The sequence below is a fragment of the Idiotropiscis lumnitzeri genome, chromosome 18, assembly GCF_059441095.1.
Source record: "Idiotropiscis lumnitzeri isolate Australia: NSW breed Sydney's pygmy pipehorse chromosome 18, RoL_Ilum_1.0, whole genome shotgun sequence".
NCBI lineage: Eukaryota > Metazoa > Chordata > Actinopteri > Syngnathiformes > Syngnathidae > Idiotropiscis > Idiotropiscis lumnitzeri.
This window is the reverse complement of record NC_142408.1, coordinates 16,248,547-16,257,771: the sequence shown is the minus strand read 5'-3', so window position 1 is coordinate 16,257,771 and position 9,225 is coordinate 16,248,547. Positions and strand designations below refer to the sequence as shown.

General features: G+C 43.8%; 1 pseudogene; it reads left to right on the top strand.

The window, feature by feature from the left end:
• The first annotated feature begins 4,075 nt into the window (after positions 1-4,075).
• Positions 4,076-5,647, top strand: LOC148319673 (uncharacterized; annotated as a pseudogene).
• The last annotated feature ends 3,578 nt before the right edge of the window (positions 5,648-9,225 follow it).

Below are 9,225 nucleotides of genomic sequence, written 5' to 3'. Positions count from 1 at the left end.
ATTCTCAGCTCGCGCTGTACACATTTGCTACGTGAGGCATTATCTCATTAAGGAAACACTGGACAATGAAATTAATGACTGCCCAGGCTTCAGGATGTCTTTTTACACTCTATATAGGTTGAAATTTACATTGGAAACTTTTAGTTTAGCTGTTAATTAAGTTTGGTTGTTTAAGTGCGCAAATGCATTTTCTTCTGGCGCTGTACACTTTTCCGAAGTGTTGCTTTATCTCATTAAGGAAACACTGGACAATGAAATTAATGACTGTCCAGGCTTCAGGATGTCTTTTTACACTTTATATAGGTGGAAATTTACATTGGAAACGTGTGGTTTAGCTGTTAATGAAGTTTGGTTGTTTAGTGCTGCAAATGCATTCTCAGCTCGCACTGTACACATTTGCTATGTGAGGCATTATCTCATAAGGGAAATACTGAACAATCAAATTAATGACTGCCCAGGCTTCAGGATGTCTTTTTACACTATATATAGGTGGAAATTTACATTGGAAACGTTTAGTTTAGCTGTTAATGAAGTTTGGTTGTTTAGTGCTTAAAGTGAAATATGGTTTATTAATGTTGTTTTACCACATAAATGCTGCATAATAACCATTTTATACCTATATACACGCGTTAGTAGATGTCTGTGTTTATGTGTTATGAGAATTTGCGCAGGCTGTGTCTATGTGTTGTGAGAATTTGCACAGGCTGCATCTATGTGTTATGAGAATTTGCACAGGCTACATCTATGTGTTATGAGAATTTGCACAGGTTGTATCTATGTGTTATGAGAACGGGAATAATTGGAAAGAATTCGTACAGGGCCTAAGCACCAGGAATGTCTGACTCATGTGAAAAGATACAGTCGATAACGAAAAGGGAGTGAGGATTGGCAAAGGCCAAAGTTGTGCGAAGGGCCATGCGAACCATCAAAGCGCACTCGAACGGGAGGGGATGGGGTGCGATATTGGCTATAAGAATGTGACGAAGGCAAAACGAAAGTAGAGTCGGCTGAGGGTTTTACGCGCGGACGCCCAGCATCGTATTTTTTGCTCGCATTACTGAGGACGCCGGGGCTCTCCGTCCTTCCAGCACACGGTAATGAGATTTATGTCTTGCATGTAATCTATGAGCTGAAATACAATTGTTGCTTGCTTGCTTGCTTGTACACTTTATACTGTGGGTTAAATAAAATGTGCCGCTTGTTTCACGCAGTGAAGTGTTTGTTGTCCATGTAAGTCGCCGACGATCCGCGATCCTGAAGTTAATAATAAGTCATAGCAATTGATCATGAGTTGTGACTATTATATTATTTGATACTGTAATTGATTGTAAGCAGTGTCTACTCAAGGGCTCACGCTTGTCTGATTGGAAATAACAGACAGCTTAACCCATTGTAGCCTGGCGATTGGGTATCAGTCTCGCTACTAGTCACTCTTATTGATGCTGTAATTGATCATAAGCAGTATCAGAATTGTTTCAAAACATTTTTGGCGTTGTCGGCAGGATCTCGGGAAAACTGCGACTTGGACATGGCTTGTTGTTTGAGTAAGAGTAAAACTTTGGATGAACCCGAGGGGGTTTTTGCTGACTGCGTCTCGGGAGTGCCGGGGTGGGACAGTCGTGAGTTTAGAGGACCCGAAGGGGGGTTTGCTGACTGCGTCTCGGGAGTGCCGGGGTGGGACAGTCGTGAGTTTAGAGGACCCGAAGGGGGGTTTGCTGACTGCGTCTCGGGAGTGCCGGGGTGGGACAGTCGTGCTGACTGCGTCTCGGGAGTGCCGGGGTGGGACAGTCGTGCTGACTGCGTCTCGGGAGTGCCGGGGTGGGACAGTCGTGAGTTTAGAGGACCCGAAGGGGGGTTTGCTGACTGCGTCTCGGGAGTGCCGGGGTGGGACAGTCGTGAGTTTAGAGGACCCGAAGGGGGGTTTGCTGACTGCGTCTCGGGAGTGCCGGGGTGGGACAGTCGTGAGTTTAGAGGACCCGAAGGGGGGTTTGCTGACTGCGTCTCGGGAGTGCCGGGGTGGGACAGTCGTGCTGACTGCGTCTCGGGAGTGCCGGGGTGGGACAGTCGTGCTGACTGCGTCTCGGGAGTGCCGGGGTGGGACAGTCGTGAGTTTAGAGGACTCGAAGGGGGGTTTGTTGACTGCGTCTCGGGAGTGCCGGGGTGGGACAGTCATGAGTTTAGAGAAATTGGGAAATTGTTGACGCGGAATGGGGGACGCCCTGGTCCGTGGGTTAACATGCCAGTGGGGGCCAGCCCGACGTCAGTTAAGGATTTACTGACTCAGGTGGTGGTCTGTAAAAGAGCGCCTTTGGGGGGTGTGCGGAAGATGATGTGGATTTGTGCAGAAGCATGGCGGGAGAAGAATAAGGCGTTAGACGCTGCTCTCCTCGCTGGTGCGCGTAAAGATCAAGAAATTCTAATGCAGAACAATAAGATCGAAGAACTAGAGAAGGAAATATCTAGATTAAATTCTGTGTTGGAAAAAACAATTGTGCATATTTCCAAGAAAGCACGAGCTAACCAGCGGAAAACTGATCGCCGCGTTGAAACGCAACAAATACGGGCGTTTACGAGAGATCTTGCGGGCGAATGGGAGCCGGAGGGCTGGGAAGGAGATATATGGGGGGATGGTGACGTTGAAGTAACAGCCCCTGCCACCGGGCAGTCCCTCTATCCAAAATTATCACATTTGCAAATAAAACCGATAGCACGCAGGCGTGAAGAGCAAAATGTGGTATTGCCTATTGTGGATGTCGAGCGGGATGCTAATGGGGTTGTCGTAGTGGACGCTGAAGGAAACCCCATTGTGCGGAGACAGGAGTTTCCTCAACCCGCACCGCGAGTAACTGTAACTAAGGAAGATTATTCACAGGACGAAATCACACAAATTTCCACCAAATATAAACAGCGTGGTGGGGAGCCCACTGACTCATGGATCAGACGTCTGTACGAGGAAGGTGCAGATGCAATTGGGCTGGATCAGGGGGACAGACGCGCTATGTGGAGAGCGTTAATAGACGCGGGAGTCCCTCATTCGGAGATTGATGGACAATCAAACGAGTTTTTGATGGCCAGGTGCAGACAAAGAGGACTTAAAGTTAATTGTTTGCGCTTTGAAGAACGATCCGGTCGTTCTGAACTTGCAGAATTGGCAGGACTGCTTAAAGATATGATGAAACCAGCTGTGCCCTCTGCCCCTCCCGTGGAGGGGAACAGAGAGGAATGTTTGGAAAGCAGCAGTGAGGATGAAAGGTATGTTGCAGCCGTTCGAAGAGGAAAAAACAAAGGCAAGAGGTCTCAAGTCTTTGATCTCTTAGGATAGGATGAAGGTCAAGCCTTTGTTGCCAGCCAGTCAAAATTGTCAGAACGATGGAGTGTCGGTGATATTCGACCCCATGTAAAGCTAGCAATTTATTGGAATAATTCGGTTCAATGTGTTTTGGCACTGGTTGACAAAGGGGCGGAGGCCTCGTTGATTCAAGGAAATCCCAACAAAATGAAGGGCACCCTAGTCCCGGTACAAGGAATAGGGGGACAAATTATAAATGGAAAGGCAGTAACTTTGCCTTTGAAAATTGGACACATGCCAATTCGGAAATATGAAGTGGTGGTTACACCCATCGCAGAATGGATAATTGGAATGGACATACTGGCTGGAATGACCTTGCACCTGAAAGGGCAGTAAAATCGCCCAGTTGGTAATAAAACCGTGCAATATGACAACAGTTCAGGAAATTCCTAAACCAGTGATAAGATCTGGACGAGGCTCAGGGGGCTTTGGCTCAACCGACAGGGCCGGAGCTAAGGTTTAGGTAAAACAAAACTCAGGGCCCCCCCGGGCTGCTGAGATAATTGCACAAGGAGACGACGCTACAGTGAGCGTCTTATTTGAAGGAGAAGAAAAATGTGTTATTTACGTGAAAACTAATCTGTGCCTTTCAATTGTAGGAACTAACTGTGTTCATTACAGCCGGTGTGGATGACGTGGTGGGAGTTGTTTGTGGGACGGGCCGGCAACGGATCAAGACGCCGTGGCCGCTATCGAAGTCCGGTACGGTGGTGATGTCGGCTGCTTGGTCATCCTCTTCCTTGTCCTTGGTGCCATGGTCCAACTCTCCTGGGAGCAAACGACCGGACGCCTTCTGTACCCCCGAATGCAGGGCCCGCTGTCATGGAATCTGACCGGCAGTGAGAGGGTCAAGGGGGTCAACGTGACCCAGGATGGAGTGACGTGTCCGGGGGGCGGGCTGTGTGCGGTGGCCAACCTCACCGCTGATGCAGTATTCTGGAGTCCTGGAAAAGAATCAACCCAATGGCTGTTTCGTAATGGAACTAGAATCTGGATCAAGTCCAGGGTGGAGCTGTGCGCAGTGAAACCAGGTACGATGGAAGGAGATGTCAAGAGCTTTTGGTTCAGAGCAGAGTGTGATCCGACCCGTCAAGGAAAGAACTGGACCAAATGACTCATCCCAGAGAAGGGGAGAGGCGTTAGTAAAGCGACCCCCCCCCCACACACACATTACAAACACCCAGCTGGTACCTATAATTGATACATGTACACCCTTGGCACAATCAGCAATAACTACGAAAATGTATTGGAAAGTTGTATTCCCTGTTTTTCCCACGTGTGTTCGAAAGAAGAGAGAGTGTTAACACGACACCTTATTGGGGGGAACCGGAACGTTATTGGGGGTATCTAACACCATTGATAATGAAGTGACACGCTATAAATTAGCTGGGACCGGACAGGGAACTCATGATGCCCTACTAAAAGTAGGAATGTGGCTTCCTAATTCAATAGTGGGACAAAACGAAAATGCTAAACTGTGGCAAAATGTATTTAAATGGGAATTAAATATGTGGAACGCCACTAGTGAAGTGTTAACCAATGTAACTAAACAGCTAAACTGGACCACATGTAGCATACAAAACCTACATGCGCAGACGCAAAAAGAGCGTTTCGTACGAGTAATGACTACAGGAAATTACCAGGAGTGGCGTAGTGTCTGGAATATATCCTCTGAGTTGTGATGAACCCAAACACAAACCAGACCTTTAATACCGATCTTTGCGAAAACACTGATAAAGGACTAGCTTGTAAATTGCATCATGAATTTGTTAATCCTTGCTTAACCAACGTAAACTTCACCTTGTGCGATTGGTCGAGGGAACCTAGTAGGGACATTTTGTGGCAGGTGGGGCCGCATACCTCAGTGGGGAAACGGGACGTATTGGTTGACAAATTACACAGTTGCTAGCCGGTTTACGGCTGTACAATGGGAAGTGCTACGCACACCATGGCAAATCTCTTTGGAGCGTTTCAAATGCGCATTGGAACGATCCACTGAGGTAAAGAAATTGATAAAGTCACATGCGTCCAATGTTTCCCAACTGATGGTATCGACATTGCATGCTGCTAAAATCATTCAGCAACAGTCTGCTCATCATTGGTGGGACATATTTTCAGGCTTGTCACAAACTGCTAGGGCAACGTTGCTTCCACCAATGATTTTGGTTTTAATAGCTATCGCTTTGACTACGCTATGCAATATTGGAATTTGTGTTTATGTTCGACGAATTCGATTAGAAGTAGAAAAAGAAATATATCATTGCATGGAACCATGAGAATAAAAATTGAAACTGTCAATTCTTGGTATAACCGTTATGTGTGTGAACTAACTTTAAATTTAGAAGAAGAAGGGCATATCTTTGAATGTGTCCGCCGGATTGGAAATGAATATACCAGGCGAGAAATCCATTGTACCACGCGCATAAACATGTTGACTCATGTGGTGGTAAATGTTTTACAGGATCATTGGTTTTGCTTTGCTCACTCATAAAATGTACCATGGTTTCAGTGGATATTGGATAATTGGGAACAACACGTTAACGGGTTAATAAATTAGTGGAACCTGTTTGCATCAATTGGTGGTAAAACACCAGGAGTGGAATGAAGTGAAATGTGGTTTATTAATGTTGTTTTACCACATAAATGCTGCATAATAACCATTTTATACCTATATACACGCGTTAGTAGATGTCTGTGTTTATGTGTTGTGAGAATTTGCACAGGCTGCATCTATGTGTTATGAGAATTTGCACAGGCTACATCTATGTGTTATGAGAATTTGCACAGGTTGTATCTACGTGTTCTGAGAACGGGAATAATTGGAAAGAATTCGTACAGGGCCTAAGCACCAGGAATGTCTGACTCATGTGAAAAGGTACAGTCGATAACGAAAAGGGAGTGAGGATTGGCAGAGGCCAAAGTTGTGCGAAGGGCCATGCGAACCATCAAAGCGCACTCGAACGGGAGGGGTTGGGATGAAATATTGGCTATAAGAATGTGACGGAGGCAAAACGAAAGTAGAGTCGGCTGAGGGTTCTACGCGCGGACGCCCAGCATCGTATTTTTTGCTCGCATTACTGAGGACGCCGGGGCTCTCCGTCCTTCCAGCACACGGTAATGAGATTTATGTCTTGCATGTAATCTATGAGCTGAAATACAATTGTTGCTTGCTTGCTTGCTTGTACACTTTATACTGTGGGTTAAATAAAATGTGCCGCTTGTTTAACGCAGTGAAGTGTTTGTTGTCCATGTAAGTCGCCGACGATCCGCGATCCTGAAGTTAATAATAAGTCATAGCAATTGATCATGAGTTGTGACTATTATATTATTTGATACTGTAATTGATTGTAAGCAGTGTCTACTCAAGGGCTCACGCTTGTCTGATTGGACATAACAGACAGCTTAACCCATTGTAGCCTGGCGATTGGGCATCAGTCTCGCTACTAGTCACTCTTATTGATGCTGTAATTGATCATAAGCAGTATCAGAATTGTTTTCAAAACAGTGCTGCAAATGCATTTTCTGCTGGCGCTGTACACTTTTCCGAAGTGTTGGTTTATCTCATTAAGGAAACACTGGACAATGAAATTAATGACTGTCCAGGCTTCAGGATGTCTTTTTACACTATATATAGGTGGAAATCTACATTGGAAACGTTTGGTTTAGCTGTTATAAAAGTTTGTTTTTTTAGTGCTGCAAATGCATTCTCAGCTCGCGCTGTACACATTTGCTATGTGAGGCATTATCTCAGAAGGGAAATACTGGACAATCAAATTAATGACTGCTCAGGCTTCAGGATGTCTTTTTACACTATATATAGGTTGAAATTTACATTGGAAACGTTTAGTTTAGATTTTAATTAAGTTTTGGTTGTTTAAGTGCGCAAATGCATTTTCTGCTGGTGCTGTACAATTTTCCGAAGTGCAGCTTTATCTCATTAAGGAAACACTGGCCAATGAAATTAATGACTGCCCAGGCTTCAGGATGTCTTTTTACACTATATAGAGGTTGAAATTTACATTGGAAACGTTTGGTTTAGCTGTTATAAAAGTTTGGTTGTTTAGTGCTGCAAATGCATTTTCTGCTGGCGCTATACACTTTTTCTTAGTGTTGCAATATCTCTTGAAGGAAATACTGGACAATTAAATTAATGACTTTCCAGGCTTTAGGCTGTCTTTTTACACTATATATAGGTGGAAATTTACATTGGAAACGTTTGGTTTAGCTGTTATAAAAGTTTGTTTTTTTAGTGCTGCAAATGCATTCTCAGCTCGCGCTGTACACATTTGCTACGTGAGGCATTATCTCATAAGGGAAATACTGGACAATCAAATTAATGACTGCCCAGGCTTCAGGATGTCTTTTTACACTATATATAGGTGGAAATTTACATTGGAAACGTTTAGTTTCGCTGTGAATGAAGTTTGGTTGTTTAGTGCTGCAAATGCATTTTCTGCTGGCGCTGTACACTTTTCCTCAGTGTTGCTTTATCTCATTAAGGAAACACTGGACAATGAAATTAATGACTGTCCAGGCTTGAGGATGTCTTTTTACACTATATATTGGTGGAAATTTACATTGGAAACGTTTGGTTTTGCTGTTATAAAAGTTTGGTTTTTTAGTGCTGCAAATGCATTCTCAGCTCGCGCTGTACACATTTGCTACGTGAGGCATTATCTCATAAGGGAAATACTGGATTATCAAATTAATGACTGCCCAGGCTTCAGGATGTCTTTTTACACTATATAGAGGTTGAAATTTACATTGGAAACGTGTGGTTTAGCTGTTAATGAAGTTTGGTTGTTTAAGTGCTGCAAATGCATTTTCTGCTGGCGCTGTACACTTTTCCGAAGTGTTCCTTTATCTCATTAAGGAAACACTGGACAATGAAATTAATGACTGCCCAGGCTTCAGGATGTCTTTTTACACTATATATAGGTGGAAATTTACATTGGAAACGTGTGGTTTAGCTGTTAATGAAGTTTGGTTGTTTAGTGCTGCAAATGCATTCTCAGCTCGCGCTGTACACATTTGCTACGTGAGGCATTATCTCATAAGGGAAATACTGGACAATCAAATTAATGACTGCCCAGGCTTCAGGATGTCTTTTTACACTATATATAGGTGGAAATTTACATTGGAAACGTTTAGTTTCGCTGTGAATGAAGTTTGGTTGTTTAGTGCTGCAAATGCATTTTCTGCTGGCGCTGTACACTTTTCCTCAGTGTTGCTTTATCTCATTAAGGAAACACTGGACAATGAAATTAATGACTGTCCAGGCTTGAGGATGTCTTTTTACACTATATATTGGTGGAAATTTACATTGGAAACGTTTGGTTTTGCTGTTATAAAAGTTTGGTTTTTTAGTGCTGCAAATGCATTCTCAGCTCGCGCTGTACACATTTGCTACGTGAGGCATTATCTCATAAGGGAAATACTGGATTATCAAATTAATGACTGCCCAGGCTTCAGGATGTCTTTTTACACTATATAGAGGTTGAAATTTACATTGGAAACGTGTGGTTTAGCTGTTAATGAAGTTTGGTTGTTTAAGTGCTGCAAATGCATTTTCTGCTGGCGCTGTACACTTTTCCGAAGTGTTCCTTTATCTCATTAAGGAAACACTGGACAATGAAATTAATGACTGCCCAGGCTTCAGGATGTCTTTTTACACTATATATAGGTGGAAATTTACATTGGAAACGTGTGGTTTAGCTGTTAATGAAGTTTGGTTGTTTAGTGCTGCAAATGCATTCTCAGCTCGCGCTGTACACATTTGCTATGTGAGGCATTATCTCATAAGGAAAATACTGGACAATCAAATTAATGACTGCCCAGGCTTCAGGGTGTCTTTTTACACTATATAGAGGTTGAAA